Consider the following 18,713-nt stretch of genomic DNA (forward strand, 5'->3'; position numbering starts at 1 on the left):
AGAATTCATTTGTATTCACAAGCCTTTTACTATGCACGTCTCTTTTTGTCATGAGCTTCTTATCAATTTTCAATTCTCTGCTTGACTTCTTTGCACACACAAACATTTCATTACTGTGATAGCTCACTCCGGGATCAATCTGGCAATTCAAGTGACCCTGGTATACCAAACGGCTCATGTAACCCTTTTAAGTGTCTTCCGTCAGAAACCGGCAAATGCCTGTTTGAGTCGTCCTACCTGTTGAACACAAAGAGCAATCAAAGATGGGGGCATAGGGACAATGTGCATAATTGGAGGGTATCAGATTCAATTTGCTGCAGATCATTTAAATGGCAATTAGGTGATTTTTCAGCGAGAGGAGTGTGCTTGCTAAGAGCAAGGGAGAAGTGTTGGAGCAATCACACCGAGGGCTCACACAGAGTCCTTTAGTTTTGTGTCACTGAAGTTGGATCATTTGCATGTCAATGTGATGCGATGAAAATGTGGAGAATTAAGCCAATCACAAAGCAGCTTGTTAAGACAGAGTGATTGCACAGGCAGGATGGTGAAAGCATCAAAGTAGCATCCTCTAGTATGTTACAGAATTCAGTTCAGAGTCACTTTGTAATGAAAAATAATAATACATGCATGTTAAGGCCACAGACACGCATGACCTTTACGCTTCCATGTTCCTTGAGAATCTAAGCGCTGCAAGATTTGTGCTCAGTGATACAAGGACAAACGAAAAAATATGCATGACTTGCACCTCCCTGGCGTACCACTTCAATAACACTGAATATTGATGTGATTGTTGATTTGTTCTGTGGGCACTGAAAATGCCCTCTCTGATGGTTTTCAGAACAAGAGCACAGCCTGAGGAGCAGGACAAACCCCCCCCAAAAAAAACAAACAAAAGGAATTCAGGTGCATGTAATGGTAGACTTCTGCCATAAAGAATATTTTATTCAAAATGCCCTGTGCATGCTAAATTAGACATCTTAGAGCTTTTTTATGTTGTTATTTTATGTAAATATTCTGTCTGTGCATTGTAGCACAATACATTTATTTCACTTTTATCACTCTGTCTGAGAGGAAAAGGTTCTATATCAGATTTACTCAAACACTGTAAAAAATTTCAGACCTCCCCAACTCAAAATTTTCTAGTGACTGATTACATCTAAATTTTTCCATTGGTCCAATTGAATTTCTGCGAATTTAATTTTTTCAATTGTGGCAACAGTCTGTTAACATTGGCTAATATGTTGAGCCAATTGGAAAAACATTAAATATACCAAACCATGTTATTGGCCCAATTAAATATTTTAAATAATAGTAGCATACATTATTTGTTTTACCTAATCTGAAAATATTGCTAAAGCAACCTTACTGAATTGTTTATTCCCCGTTGTCCCAAAAGAAAATGATTTTTTTTTTTTAAAAAAGGAAAAAAAAAACATTAAATGATGATACACTGAATACGGACACATTTTAATACATTTTTAATAAAATCTACAATATTGTAAAAATACCTTACAATGATAAATACATTGAAATTTTCTACACAGTAAACTTTACAAAATCATTATAGTTCTCATAAGATACACAAAGCTGATGAATTGCACTTTAAACATTAATACATTCATATACATGCAAAAATATCAAAAACACCATAAAATGTAATAATTTATCTGAGGTTACTTTAACCAGTGTTTAGTGTAATGCCACCTGAATATTACCATTATCACAAAAGGTACTCTGAGCTCATGAAACTTACACTTCAAATGTTTGCCAAAAAATAAAATAATAATCTCATAAGAGGTACTTTGAAGTTTTTAGGGTTAGTTCACCTAAAAAATGAAAATTCTGTCATTAATTACCCTCATGTCATTCCACATCTGTAAGACCTTTGTTCATCTTCAGAACACAAATTCAGTTATTTATTATGAGATCTGAGAGCTTTCCGTCCCTCCATACACTGTAAAAAAAAAAAAAAAAAAGTTTGCTCAAGTTTTTTTTTTTTTTTACAGTGTAGAAAGCTATGCAGCTTACACATTCAAGGTCCAGGGGTCTCATTTATAAAACTCTCCGTATATTTCATCCTAAAAGTGTAGTACGCACAAAAGCTAGATTTTGCGTACATGTAAATGTTTTCATATTTATAAAACCATGCGTACGCCAGAACCTGCGCAAAAATCCCTTTATAAATCCCAGTCAGGGGAAGATTGTGCATACGTGCAACACCCCGACTCCTCCCAGAAAGGGACATTTTCAGTGGAAACAGCTGATATAATAGGACTATATTTTTTGCAGTGTAAATACAATTGTCTGACTCGGCGATTCACTGAAAGTATTTTAAAAAGGAAATGTGCAAATCTTACCGTTTTCCTTTAATGGTATCCTTCAAATACAGTGGTATTTTTTATAATGTTTTGCTTTCACACGACATCAACACATCCGTGCAGCTGTCGCTGTGGTTGTACAGTAAGATATTATCATTGGTCCTATTCAACCCGGACAATGGACTGACCGTTCGACCACCGTATCCAGCTGTGTCCGCCATAATATCGAAGTAAGTGCACATCATGACCATTGTTCTCGCCAAAAAAAAAAAAAAAAAAATACATTTTCCTCGTAACATGAGATCTGCAGTTAAGTTTAAAAATTAATTATTGTGCACCTATAGCGCTCCTCGCTGTCATTAAAACATAGGATGCCACATGAAAAGTGATCAAATGCATCCATATGTCTAAATTTAATTTTGTTTAACTTCTGCGTAACTACTTTTTTGTCATTTCAGTGCTTATTTCCAATGAGAGTGGAATATTTATTGTAAATGCATATCGAAATGAAAACACAGTTTAAAATCCTTTACTTCATTACTTCTCACTCCAAAAGAGTTCGTACGCATGGTCTAGATTAGAACATTGGTCTCAAACTCAATTCCTGGAGGGCCACAGCTCTGCACAGTTTAGCTCAAACCCTAATCAAACGCACCTGATCCAGCTAATCAAGGTATTCAGGATTACTAGAAACTTGCAAGCAGGAGTGATTTGGAGCTGTTTGGATCAAAACTGTGCAGAGCTGTGGCCCTCCAGGAATTGAGTTTGAGACTGGTCTAGAATGTCTGTACGGTGCGTACATAATTATGCCAAGTTTATTTTTTATAAATGTGCGTGGAAAATTGCTTACGCATATTATATGCCCATTTTGGGCTTACGCAACGTTTATAAATGAGACCCCAGAACAGCAGGAAAGACATAATCAGAGTAATCAATGTGACTCCAGTGGTTTAAACCTCAATTTTAGGAAACAATGCAAGTGCTTTGTTTGCGCACAGATAAATAAATAAATAAATAAACATCTTATTTACTAAAACATTGATCTGCAACCCAATAGGGGAAGCACCACCACACTTTGGATATTATTTTGTAAATGAAGTAGTAAATTGTTTTTTGTTTTTTTTCTGCAAACAAAACTCTTGCATTGCTTCATAAAATGTAGGTTAAACCACTGGACTCACAATGAATACTTTAATGATGTCTTTCTTACTGTTCTGGAACTTGAATGTGTAAGTTGCATAGCTTCCTATGGAGGGTCAGAGAGCTCTTGGATTTATCAAAAATATCTTAATATGTGTTCTGAAGATGACTGAAGGTCTTATGGGTTTGAGTAAGACATGAGGGTGAGTAATGAATGACTATTTCCATTTTTGGTGAACTAACCTTTTACTGTAAATCTTGTTGTACTCCATGTTGAGTGCACAGAATAATCCAAAGAGTACAATAAATATATTTACAAAGTCTCTTAAGTTGTGAAGCACCACCTCCTCTTCCAGGACAACGGAGATATTTAGCACACTTGACAGGGCTCTTGAAGTGCAACTGCTGATGCTTACTATTCCAATTTTCATTGCAGTTGTGTGGTTCTCCAGTGGCTCTGTAAAAAAATTTTGGAAACATTTACAAACTGTTTAATGCAGGACATGAACCATTTAAGCTACAGTTACAACTGCATAAATAATGTTTTGATATTTTAAACATTAAAACGTTGAATACTGATATTTGGAATTATTTGAAAAATGAAAAGATACTTTAAATGTGAAATTAAAACCGCCAGTAGGTGGCAGTCACTCTTAATAAGTGAGTGTGATTGAACCAAATCATTTAAATGGTTGATTCATTCAGGAACAAAACACCGACATGTTGCTCAGAGACTCAAATTGTAATTATTTTTGTTGGCGAAATATAGCAAAAACAGCCAATATTGTGTCTAAAACGTAAGTCGCTTAATATTACCATCTTGTTTATTGAACTGCTGTATAAAATCAATATCGCATTTGTAATCAAGTTGCTTTGCGGAAGAAAAAACATCACTTTTCATGTGATATTGATTAACCATTTAACATTATCTGCCTCCACATCTTGAATTTTGGGATCATTCTAAATGCATTTTAAAAATAGACTGAATCATGCCAAAGACTATAGAATACCTAAGCGATAATCAAAGGCTAGCTGTGCATTAAATGATTTTAAGCCATGAGCTGCGTCCCAAATTGCGTGCTTATGCACTATTTATGACGTTTTGTAGTATAAATAGTGCGAGTAGTGCGTTCACACTGAAAATTCCAAAAAGAAAAAGTGCACTTTAAATACCCAGATGGTGCACTTAAATAACCGAAAAAATGAAGTGTGGAATGTTGAACATTTCATGCATTCAACTGTCGCAGCTTTAATTACGTCGCGAAGGGGGTGGGGCTATCAGACTCCGATTATTAATGACAAAATAACCAAATAATAATGACAAAATAATAATTTATACACTACATGGTTGAGTGTATAGTGCATACGTACATAGTGTATAAGTGCATAGTGTATAGTGTGTCATTTGGGACGCAGCTATGGTCTGTCTGAATACTCGATTCTGATTGGCTGGCAGGTGTTGATTAAATTTGTTTAACTGCACAGGCAGTTCCAGGTCAGTTTAATCACGTTCTATATTAATATTAAACTATTTGAATGCACTTCACGGAGGCAGCTGTATAACGTTACTCAATGTCAAACCCCACATCGTTAAAACAGCTATATGATGTTATCGCAGACGATATAACGTATAGCCTGTCGCACACCCCTACCGAGAGATCAGTATGAGCTAAACTAGGTTATAACGCCAGCATGACATGAGTACAGGCGTGAATTCACCGTTATTCTGCAAAATACAATGTAATTTATATAAAATGTATTGTCCTAAAGTAAAACAATTGAAAACTCGGTTTAATTCGTTTAGCGAATACTTAAGCCCAATTTATACTTCTGCGTCGAACCTACGCCGTAGCCTACGCACAGGCCTGCGCCGTACCTGACGTACTGCATGTGTACTGCACGTCGACGTGGACGACGACGCACACCTTACGGCGTAGAGGCTACGGCATAGGTCCGACGCAGAAGTATAAATTGGGCTTTACATTAACTTATAAGAGGCGGTAATGTAATGTAATACCCACGTTTTTCGTTTTTATGTTGAAATTACTGAGACCTGCACTCTGTTTAACTTAAACATGACTTAATAAAGACAAAGTTCAGTACTCACCATAAATTTAATGATGGAAAATCCGTCTGGAAATGATGTTTTGTCGCTCCTCAGCATCGGCTCCACTCCCTGGCGCACAGACATTTGAATTCACTACGCCAACTGTTTCTCTCAGGCGCATGCGTACACCCATATTTTGGTGCAAGGCTTGTTGGGTCAACACAGATTTTTCACTTCTGCTTGATAGATTGGCTGAGCACAATTGAATATGTTCGGTGAATATATATTTTTAATTTTAACTTCAGACCTTCAGATAAAATTAGTACAACGTATTTTTTTTGTTTGGGGGTCATTTTTGGGAAGCAATTTGTTGAGTCAATGTTTATTTTTCAGTTTCCACAAATTTTTAAAATATAAATTTTTAACAGTGAACCCAAGATGAGTTTGTGTCTTCTTTAGAATGGATTTGGAGAAATCTCTCGCCCACCAATGGATTCTCTGCAGTGAATGGGTCCCATCAGAATGAGAGTCCAAACAGTTGATAAGAACACCACAATAAATCCACAAGTAATCTGCATGATTGCAGTTCATTATTAACAGCTTATGAAGTGAAAAACTGCTTGTTTGCAAGAAACAAATCCAAAGGTTGTTTAATTTTAAAATGTCGATTCTGGGCAAAATGTGAGTTCATAATCTATAATAAGGCTTCCAATGAAAACGTCCATTCCCTGTTGTCCTCTCACATCAAAATCCACAGGCATATTTGTTTGCAACAGTTTTGTAATGTTTTCGCTTGTAAACAGTGCTTGATCTGTGCATATTTCTCTCCCGATTCAGACAAGACAACTTTTTCAATGCAGAAAGCAATATTAGATATTGCAATGGTTTAAAGTTTAAAAACTTCTCGATGATGGATTTATTACAAACGCACAGCTCTTCACTTCCCAGGTTGTTTATTGATGGACTGGAGTCATGTGGATTTCTTGTGGATTATTGTGATGTTTTTATCAGTGGTTTGGATTCTCATTTTGACAGCACCCATTCACTGAAGAGGATCCATTGTTGAGAGTGTTGTAATACTAAATTTCTCCAAATCTGTTCTGATGAACACACAAACACTTCTGCTCAGCCTGGTCTCACAAAATTCTGTGTAATGACCACAGACTCTTAACCCCCGAATCTGTGGTGGCATCACGGAATCGCCAAAAATTCTGTGATGGGCTCACAGAAGTGATACCAATGTAAGTCAGTGACAGGCATCAGCCGTGGTCCATGCACAGATCCATTGGTTCAACACCAGCGCTGCATCGGACCATGTAAAAAGAGTGACTCCGATGCAGTTATATTTTGTATATAAAGTTATACTTTCACTGGAGTACCTAACCCCACCTCTACCCTAAACCTACCCACGTCTGAACAATATAAAACACACACAGGCAAATATAAGTGCAGTCACAGGTATTTATTGCAAAAACTGTCCATAAACAAGCAGTATAATGGCAATGTTGTTACCCAACATATAATTTAATTATGACGATAAAATTCCCAGTATCGCGTTGGCATATTGATGCTAAGGGTTTCCTATTTAAAGTGTTGAATCAGTGGATCCGTGTGTGGTTCACGGCTGATGCCTGTCACTGACTTGCATTGATATCACTTCTGTGAGCCCATCACGGAATTTTCGGCGATTCCGTGATGCCACCACAGATTCGGGGGTTAAGAGTCCGTGGTCATTACACGGAATTCTGTGAGATCAGGTTGTTCTGCTTCTTGGATGACCTGAGTGTGAGAACATTTTCAGCAAATTATTTTGGTGAACAATTCCTTTAAATCAGCAGAACACTTGTAGGTGTCACAGATCGGCCAGGCTCATTCACCACCCAATCACAGCGTATTAACTACAGACACCTGATTGAAATATCACCCTCATCAAGGACTAGTTCATAAGCACACACCTCACTTCACTCTGTGTCCGATCTCGTTCATTCGAAGTGGACTCTCTCCATGCTATCCAAACGATACATTGAGAAACCTACCTTTTCTACCTTTCTCCTTCAGAGTTACCTTCTGCTCCTCGCTCCAACGTCTCTTCCAGTCATCATCTCCTTGTGGACTGTCTCAATAATAATCATCATCAGAGGTGTGTGCTCTCTCCAGTCTCCGTCCCACGATCTGCTGTGAAACAAGGTTATGTACTCCATCAACCCAAGAACTGTTCTATTACCCAAGATACTCACCTGCCATTTCTATCTGCACCCGTTGCTGTTAATAAACTTACCTGTTAACCTGTTAATCCTCTGTCTGAGTCTCCTTCTCATTGCCAAGTCAGCAGTTTTCTCCATTATTGTGGTTTCAAAGAACAAGAGATACCCGGAATTTATACTGTAGGGATGGTCATTAATTGAAACTCAAATGTAAATATTATAATATTTTGAGATACTGATTTTTGACTTTCATGAGCTGTAAGCTCTAATCATCAAAATTAAAACAAAAAAAACTTTTGAAATGTTTTACTTTACATGCAATGAATCTAAAATATATGAAAGTTTCACTTATTGAAATAACTTACAAGAAAAAATGAACTTTTTCATGACATTCTAATTTATTGAGATGCACCTGTATACTTAATACGCAGCCCCTCACCTCTATTGTGAAGCTTACTGCCTCCGGTGTCTCCCTTGCAGTACAAGCTCTGGGTCAGCCGGGAATTTCATCTCCGGCAATCTCTGCCGCCAACTCAAACTCTCGACTACCACCACCAAGACCATCTACCAGGTCTAATCAGTAACTGGTAAACCCCTCAGCCGTAAACATGTACGCTACAGCGTGGGATCTCTTCACTTACGAGTGGGACTGTTACACGAGGAAACCCTGCATCTCCTGGTTTCTGTAGGATTCCACCGCTGATGTGATCCTAGGGCGCCCTTGGTTTGTGCAACACAATCCCATCATTTCCTGGAAGATTGGTGAGGTCCTGAAATGGGGTAGTACCTGTTTCCCTGACTGTTTTCCTCACACTCCCCAGCCATCATCTCCTCAGCCTGTCACACTCCCACTCAACTCTACTTTCATTGAAAGTCCCGTCGACAAAAAAAATTCCCACCTGTTATGCCCCCTTCAGTGACGTATTCTGCCCGAAGAAGGCCTCCCAGTTACCTCCCTACCGGCCATGGGACTGTGCAACAGTCAAGTTCTGCCATCCACTTCCCCTCGTCGCGGCGGCATTGGAACATCTCCACGGAGCCACGGTCTTCTCCAAGTTAGATCTCCGCAGCACGTATAACCTCATCCGGATACGTGAGGGGGACGAGTGGAAGACCGCCTTCATTACCCCTACCGGCCACTGAGTACCTCGTTATGCTGTATGGATTAGTAAACACCTCCTCCATATTCCAGGATTTCATGCATGAGGTTCTCCTGGAGTATCTCGTCTACTCCCGGAGTATGGCTGAATATCGCTGCCACGTTGCGGAGGTCCTGCAACGCCTGAGAGATTTCCACCTCTTCCTCAAGGCTGAAAAATGCTCCTTCCACCAGTCCTCAGTGCAGTTCCTTGGCTACATCATAGACCACAGTGGCATCCAGATGGACGAGGGGGAAGGTAGAGGCCATCAGGAATTGGCCTGTTTCAGCTACAATCAAGGAACTTCAGCGATTCCTGGGATTCTCAAACTTTTATAGAAGATTCATCCACAACTACAGCTCCATTACCAGTCTGTTAAAGGATAAGCCCAAATCTCTGTCCTGGTCACCAGTGTTGGGCACGTTACTTTAAAAAAGTAATTATAGTTACTAGTTACTTCTCACAAATAGTAACTGAGTTACATCATTATAAAAGTAACTAATTACCAGGGAAAGTAACTATTGCGTTACTTTTTAAAAAATGTTCAAATGTCAAATAACTTTGGATGCCCCCAATATTAAATGTTAAATTAATGAAATGGACACTAAAGAGAATAAATTATTATTATAAAACATTGTACATTACTCTACACTATGTATCTACTGACACGTATTATCAGTCAGTCAAGCATTATAATATAATATTATGATAATTAGAATAACCAAGTATGAATGCATATTTGTCATCAATATAAAACGCACTAAGGATTAATGAGCTGCTGGGTTCATGAATATTAATCACGTTGTCTGTGTTCGCTTGAATTGATTTGCTGAAATGAAAACAGGGACGACAATAGGTGAGCGCCAGCCAATGAGATTGTCGTTTGCGCATTAGTTCCGCCCACTACCAGACAAACCGGCATGTTCTTAAAAGCTGAAGAATTCCAAAGGAACTCCGTTATTTTAACAGGAAAATACAACAAAGAATATCGTTTACATGTAGTGTGTCAGTTCTGCATGTTATGAAAGACTCTCTTGCTCTGTAACTTTCTTTGCGTGCGTGTACGTGAGAGAAAGCGAAGGCGAGTCGTGCGCCTTCACACTAGAGTTTATTGTACGTCAAATACAGCTACACTGCGCATCCATTCAGATGAACTGAAAAATTAAATTCTAATAATATAATATAGTAACGCCACATTTTATTGTCAGTAACGGTAACGGCGTTGTAACGGGGGAAACAGTAATTCGTTTGATTACTCGTTACTGAAAAAAATAACGCCGTTAGTAACGCCGTTTATTTATAACGCCGTTATTCCCATCACTGCTGGTCACCAACAGCCACAGAAGCCTTTGAAACTCTCAAGAAAGCCTTCACCCGTGCATCGCTCCTCATCCATCCAGATCCCAACAGGCCCTTCATTGTGGACGTGGATGCCTCCACCACTGGGGTAGGAGCGGTGCTTTCTCAGCAGCAGGGGACTCCAGCCAAACTCCCACAAGCTCAGCCCGGCGGAAAGAAATTATGACATCGGCAACAGAGAACTCCTGGCTATTAAATTAGCCCTAGAGGAGTGGAGGCATTGGCTGGAGGATGCACAACACCCATTCATTGTTCTCACTGACCACAAAAATTTGCAATACCTGAGAGAGACTTAACCGCGTCAGGCTCGATGGGCGCTCTTCTTCATCACCATATTAAACTTTACCATCTCCTATCGTCCAGGTCCCAAAAATGTTAAAGCGGATGCGCTCTCGCCTGCATGCTCCTGGAGAGGTCAGTGAGGCACTGGAAACCATCATCCCCAAGAAAATCTTCGTAAGCCCCATCCAATGGACCTCCAATCCAGCAATCTCCTCCAATGCTTCCACGGCCACTCCGCCGGGCTGTCCACAGGGGTTGCAGTATGTCACCAGAGCACAACGCACTCCCCTGATTCACTCGACTCACACTTCTCTGGGCACTGGCCACCCAGGGGCCAACAGCACCCTCTCGCTGCTGAAGGATCGTTTCTGGTGGCCATCTCCAAGAGTCCGCTTTTCTCGCTCCTAGGTGTGACCATATGTCTCTCTTCAGGATATCATCCTCAGTCCAACGGGCAGATGGAGAGGAAGATTCAGGAAGCCGGACGTTTCCTGCGAACCTTCTGCCATGGCCACCAGAACTCTTGGAACCAGCTCCTAGGCTGGGCTGAGTACGCACAGAACTCGCTTCGTCCGCCATCCACTGGACTCACTCCCTTCCAGTGCATCCTCGGTTACCAGCCTCCCCTATTTCCCTGGTCGGGGGAACCGTCTGATGTCCCATCTGTCGATTACTGGTTCCGAGAGGGTCTGGGACGCAGCTCACCATCAGCTGCAGCGGGCAGTGTGCAGAACCAAGGCGACAGCAGACCTTTGTAGGACTGAAACTCCAGCTTACCAACCTGGTCAGAAGGTCTGGCTGTTCACCCGGGACATCAGGATGTGCCTGCCCTGCAAGATGCTCAGTTCCAGATACTTTGGCCCCTTCACCATCATCAAGCAGATCAATCTAGTCACCTATCAACTCCAGCTTCCCTCACAGTACAAGATTCACTCTTCCTTCCATGTCTCACTACTCAAACCATGTCACTCTCCTGTTTCTGTTTCCACAGAGCCTGGCCTGACAGAGGAACCCCCCTCTCCCGCTAATCCAGGAGGAAGGCGCCATCTACACGGTCCACGTGATTCTGGACTCCCGGCGCCGTGGTGGTCTCCTGGAGTATCTTGTGGACTGGGAAGGCTATGGGCCAGAGGAACGGTCATGGGTCCCCGGAGATGACATCCTCGATCCCACATTAATGGAGGCCTTTCACTCCACTCATCCAGATCATCCTGGACCCCGAGGGAGAGGTAGACCACCACGACGTCGGGGTCCTCAGCCCTCAGGAGCGGGCTGTGGAGGAGGGGGTACTGTCACAGATCGGCCAGGCTCATTCACCACCCAATCACAGCGCACTCCGTCACCAGAGTATTAACTACACACACCTGATTGAAATCATCATCCTCAACAAGGACTAGTTCATAAGTACACACCTCACTTCACTCTGCGTCCGATCTCGTTCATTCGAAGTGGACTCTCTCCATGCTATCCAAACGATACATTGAGAAACCTACCTTTTGTACTTGCCTTTTGTGTCACCTCCAGAGTTACCTTCTGCTAATCGCTCCAATGTCTCTTCCAGTCATCATCTCCTTGTGGACTGTCTCAATAATCATCATCAGAGGTGTGTGCTCTCTCCCGTCTCCGTCCCATGATCTCCTGCGAAACAAGGTTATATACTCCAACCCAAGAACTGTTCTATTACCCAAGATACTCACCTGCCATTTCTATCTGCACCCGTTGCTGTTAATAAACTCTACCTGTTAATCCTCTGTCTGAGTCTCCTTCCGTGACAGAAGATCGGACCAACAAAGGAATCAGCAACATGAGTTCACCCGACCCGTTCCAGGAGATCGTGGATGCACACAAGCGGATTCTCACTCCCTCACCAGTTTCACCATCACCTGCTGTATAGAACCTTTAGGAATTCATAAATAGATACTTTATCACTATAAGAAACAGCCATAGTCATAACACTTAAGTCCATGAAGTAAACATTTTTAAATATTTAATGTATTTATTAATTATTGTTTAGCCTAAAGAGATATGTTGTTGAAAATCATTCTTATATAACCTTTTCATTTTAATATAAATATTTATTTAAAATATATTTGAATGTTTTACATTTAATAACAATTGTATGACAATTTAAAATAATCTTGACAGCTGAAGAACTTTTTATTCTATACTGCAAAACCATCTGGCCATAAGCAGCCTATAACAGTGTGAATTAGCACTGTACAACCATTACAGGCCATTCTGATATCACCAGAGAGGAGACAAATACTAATGATAATCAGTAGGAAGTTATTTTATAGAGATAATGCACGTGTGCCAACTGGGACAGCTCATCAAACAATACGGCTATTAAAACTGAGACATATGAAACCACAATCAAGAAAAATGCATGACAGACAGAGATGGTGGTAATATCAAAGGGAATTATTTATATCCGTCCCAGCTTTTATCTGGTGGAAAAGGTGGTCATCTGCTGCATACTCAATCAACAATAAGAACTTTTGCACTTGTCATAATCTATCATAATTGGTTTGGGCGTGTTGTTTGAATGCAGGGACAATCAAACTGAGTATAAAGAGTGCACAGGGATGTTTCAGTGTTTGTACAGTATAACTGTTCACTGCATCCACCAGACAACCCCCCCTGTCAAAATATGTACACTTCTCTACTTGCAAAAAGAGGTAGGTTAACATTACCTGGGTGACATACTGCTTCCGAAGAAATTTTGAAATGTGCAACCACAGGAGGACACATTTACTATCCCATGAGGCTGGAAGCTGAGAAGCTGTCAGATTCAAAAAGTGAAAAAGAAGAGAACAGAGAACTGTGAGATTAATTACTCTTTTCCAGTGCTATTAGTAACAAGGATGTTTTTCTTGTGCATTTGTACAATATTACTTTTGTGGTTGTTAGCAGTGATGGATGAAACTTCATATATGTTTCATAAAACCTTTAAAACATTTACAAATCTTGTTTTGTTGACAAAAACAATGTGCAGTGAAGGAATCGTCGGTTCATTCGATTCAAAGATTCACAATCCACTTTCATTAAGTTTTTCATTAAGTTATTCATTGAATTCTACATGTTCTGAAAGTAAAAAAGAACAGGTTTACCGCCAATCACTCTGAGCGTTTGTTTTATTGAAGCTGCTTGCTTTCATCAGTGACGAAAAGTAAAACCAGAAGTGGATTTTGAGTGGAGTGATTACAGAACGCGTTGGCGGGAGATTCGAATCTGTGGACGTTCAGTCCCACATAGCAAGCACACTCGGGCCGATTCTGGCTGAAATGCGGCACTGTCGGCTCAGTCACGACGTCGGTGAGAAGATAATGGGCCAGAGCCGCCGACTCTACAAAACACTTCTGGTTGACAGACGGCTTTTTCTCTCTGGGCCGATCTCGGCTGAAAGCTGTTGTACGCGCGGCAGGTCCACACTCGGTGTAGTTGTGTGTCTCTACCTTCGGCCCGAGCTGGTTTTGTCTCCGGCGGCCGCTGCTAGAATGAAGATCCGCCTGAGAGAGAGATTTGGCGGTTAATCCTGAGGAGATTTCGGCGGGCACAGGTCTCAAGAGGAATACTTCAGCTGCAAAAAGGTAAATTAAGTTATTTAATGATCGATCTAGTGTTGTTTGATGTTTAAATGCCAGGAGGAGTATAGTTTTAGATGGTTTCTGTTAGGTTTGCGATGATAATAGCGTCAGAAAAATCATTCGGTCCGGATATATTGAGTGTTGATGAGTAACGTTAGGCCTAACTGTCAGGCGCGGTCTCTTTAGGAAAACAATATGTAATTTTTTTAATATGAAAAACCGATGAGCTGTATCCAGTGCACGATAATGTAAGGTAATTAAATTTTAATGAGTTAAATTCCATTTTGTTTGCTAGAATTCATTCGATTCATCTTTTCAACGAGTGATTGCTATTGAATCAAAGGAGTCGGACCGCGCTGCTGGAGCCATAAACATCTATACGAGTGACTCTGTCTGATTCGATTCACTGAACCATTCAAATGAGTCATTTGTTTGTAAGTCAAACTGAGCACGCTATAGTAGCATTACACCTGCTAAGATAATTCAATATGTGCAATCTGAATTTAATAATAATATTTATTTTGTGGTAACACTGCCGTGTGGGCAGCTCTGACAGAGAAAACACTATAGATACGTAAGAGAAAGCCGTAAAATGTAAGTGCATCATCTTTTGTTCTTGAATGGAGGCCTAATCTGTCTGCTGCACTTCAGCAGGTTCAGTTTTAGAGTGAATGAAAACTTCTGAAGCATAGATATGCCGTGTGATGTGATTAAAATCATACTTATTTTACTGTGGTGGGGATTATTATGAGCAAACAAATTTAAAAGTTTAATCTGAACACTATATATGTAATCTGACATTTATTTATTTTATTTTTTACAGAAATTCTGAGCTGCTGCATGAACATTCATCAAACATATAAGGTGCGAATTCTGGCTCTGGTCCTAATGATTGTAAAAAGCTGTAATGCTTAAGATTAAATAATTACCTTACAATATATATTTGTACATATTTCAAGGCTGCAATTTGGAAAAAACTTTCAAGCTAATGCTGCTGAAATGGAGGTCAAGGGGACTATGAAGAGGTGGCTTCCAGCTGATCAAAAGTGAGTACTTCAGGAGGCAGACACACTCTGTGAGTTTAAAAGACCATCTCTTTAACCTTCCATACACATGACACACTATCACATTTCTATAATTCAAATCTCTTAAAGGATTTTATGCTGCACCAATTAGGGTAAGCAGCAACACTTCCTATAATATCTAATGTACATGTTAATTTGTAAGAAGAATGACATCATTGCTTATATTAGTTGCTTATATACTGTCTCACCCTTATCCCTAGGTTACAATAATCAGCTGATCCAGTCGGTATCCAGACCAGACGGTGGACCTGCACCAGGAGTGACCACAACACATCCCTGACTGTCAGCGGAGACCATGTCAGCTAGATGACAGATCCCTGTGAAGACCTCATTGATGGCCCCAGCACAGATCCTCAGCAAAGACTACGAGAACCAGACAAGCCCTCTGCACAGACCCTTTTACCAGCTTCACCTGCTGGCGTGATGTTTCCTCATGCAGAAGAAGTTGGATGAAATATTCTGAATGATATCAATCCACAATCTGACTTGTGATGCAGCCTGGAATAATCACACCACGTTCATTCGTTTGGCCAGACGAGACTGTTTCCTGACTGAGCCGGGTCTTGTTTGGGTTTGGGTTCCTTGTCACTGTTGCCTTTTGTCTTGCTTGGTTGAAGACACCTAATATTCAGCAATATTATTGACTTGACTGCACTGACACCATTTGATAAGAACTGAACTGAATTATGACACACAATGTTTTATATATGAAGTTTATTTGCAAAAACGGATAACGGATAAAATTTTGTTTTTGTTATCATGTTTTTGTTTTATTGTGTTAGTTAGCTAGTATTTATTAGTTATTCTTTACCTAATCAAAATAACCTGAATGCAGTTTGATTGAGATTAATTGGAATGCACAATGAAAAACATGATTTTTAAAATTGTTAAAAACGAAGTTATCTGTTTCTGCAAATGAACTCTTCATTTTTATATATATATATATATATATATATGCAGTAAATATAATTTACTTGTTACTTTGTGGTTTAAAAAGTGTGAATGTTTATACTGTAGTGCATTTGTTCATATATATTTAAAGTATTTGGTAATTTTATAATTAAAGCCTTTTTAATGTTTTTAAATGGTTGTATTTGTGTTTTACTGCTGAATTACATTTAGCAGTTTCTGGGCCACATTCGGCCCGGGGACCAAGCCGAGTCTCAGCCAGATCTGGCTTAAAGTGTCTGGGCCAGACCTGGGCCACATAAAATAATAGAAGTCACTCTACAGTATGCGGGCCAGATCTGGGCCACGTCAATAAATAAGAGTCATTTTACAGGTTGTGGGCCACATCTGGGCCAGAGGAAATTGTTTGAGTCGGTTTTCAGTGTGTGTGCCAGTTTTGGGCCGGGGACCCAGCCAGAACTGGGCCAGAAGTGAAGCAAGGTTGTGGCCCAGAGGTGGGCCAGACAAATTTTGCTATCTGGGGTCCGTTGTCGGTCTCTGCGTTGTTTTGTGACACCTATGCATTTTGATTTCTTTTGGAACTTTTTTTTTATTTGTTGTTGCTCAGAATACATAATGTATAATAACCATTCTCATTCCAGACAAGCAGTCAGTAGTGGTAGGTGTTTTTCAGTGATTCTTTTTGCCTGTTAAATTGTTAAGCCAATAGGTAGCGACAGCTCTCTTTTGTTCTCACAAGCGAGTCATTGAATCGTGTTCAGACGTATTTTCGAATAGTTTACATTAAAATGGACAAAGTAACTGGTTGCGTAAATATGTAAAATGTAAAGTTTCTCAATATGAATTACTTGTTAGTGTAATAATTGTAGTTGGACTCGCAACAGCACCTAAACGTGCTGCTGTTCTGGACATCAGCAAGGCTGTGAATACTAGACAAGGTCATATAGAATTAAGATATTCAGAAAGACAGAACTCTTGTGTGATATTGCTTGATGTAACGTCAGAAAAGACAGTCTATGAACGTAAACCCAAAAGTTAGCTAGAGAAATGAATCCTACAAAGGAGCGTTTTGCTACACATTAAATTGTAAATTTAATTGTGAACAAACTGTAATGAAAACAAGTTCCACTGTTTATAATTTAACAACAAACTGGAGTAAAAACATATGGTTAAAAACTTAAAAAAACACATATTTTGTATTATTTAATTTATTATATAATACAGTTTTATGTGCAATTAATTGTTTGTTTACAAATTAATGCACCAAATCTATCCAAATGAATTAGGATCGAATTGCACGTGAATTGAGTCGCAAGCTTGTTAATTGAAATTCAATTGTGAAATTTGTCTCAATACCCAGCCCTAATCGCTCAATTAAAAATTAAAATGTTAAATGTATATATAAATGATTTTGTGTTACTTATAGCTTAGTAGCATGTCATGGTATGACACCCCAGCTCTACAAATAGCTATGAGTGCAAAGCTTATGAAGAAATTACAGAAGTCAACTGTATTACTGCATAATTAAATTCCACCTGCATTGAAATTCTCTTCTGAACACAGTGCGCCCACCCATCCAAATATCAAAACCATTCAAATGCCTTAGAAACCTGTTTGCTCAGAGCAAGCCTTGTACATTGCAGTCTAATTATGCAATTTCTCACAAAATGTCATGGTTGCCCATTTCATAAAGTTTGACAGCTCTCAGATAATTACATAATGTGACAAATTTGATCATTACCAAGAGAAAATTAAATTCTGTGCTTGGGCGCATTACGTATGGCAGCCTCACACAGCCTACTCGAACATTTGCTGATCTGTCATGCAGTCCCCTAATGCTCAACACTGTGCCAAATTGAAAATGACAGCGGGGCTGAGATTCCCCTAGTGAATTTTAAAACCACAAGTATCCTGGTGGAGACGAAAGGAAAACTCTTTCTGTCTACCTGTCTTTGCTTGTTTCTGTTAAAATAACCCAGAGCATTTGACTTGCAGAGCGATGCAGAAGCGTGATAAAGCCCACTGTGCGCGCTTAGCTTTTGTCCGATGTGTTATGATTGCCTTGAGCACTGAATAAGAACCATTTTAAACATTTCTTTCAACATTTGCAGGCATGTTTTATTTCTTTTAGAGTAAACGACCTTCGGAAAAAACTCAACAGTAGTTTCTGTGGAATTCTGAGCTGTTATAAGAATGGCTACAATTGATTTACTTGATCTTTGCCACCTTGCTTCAGTGCAAAAAATATAACATAATATGCTAAGGACAATATTTGTGAAGCTTTAACACTCTACCTCCTGATCCAAATTAGGGAAATGCACAAATTGTTATTAGAGGATTAGAATAATTAAGGTCACTTTGTTATCAAAGCCCTCTGGTTCAATACTGCATTATGAATAATCCACAGGGAAGACTGTATGTTAAATTAAGCACACTGTGCTCCAACAGTGACTTAATATTTTATTATAACTTAATATTTTGCCGTACTTGTGCATTCATCTTCCCTAGTAATAACACCCTGGCTTTTTTCAGTCGATGACATTTTAAACCACAGGTAATGATGGCATTTCAATTACTAACTCTTTGCTCTTTTATGTCAGACATTTTGTTAAACTTAATTTTAGGGACAGAAGAACTTGGGTC

Source organism: Onychostoma macrolepis, chromosome 15 (assembly GCF_012432095.1).
Source record: "Onychostoma macrolepis isolate SWU-2019 chromosome 15, ASM1243209v1, whole genome shotgun sequence".
Taxonomy (NCBI): domain Eukaryota; kingdom Metazoa; phylum Chordata; class Actinopteri; order Cypriniformes; family Cyprinidae; genus Onychostoma; species Onychostoma macrolepis.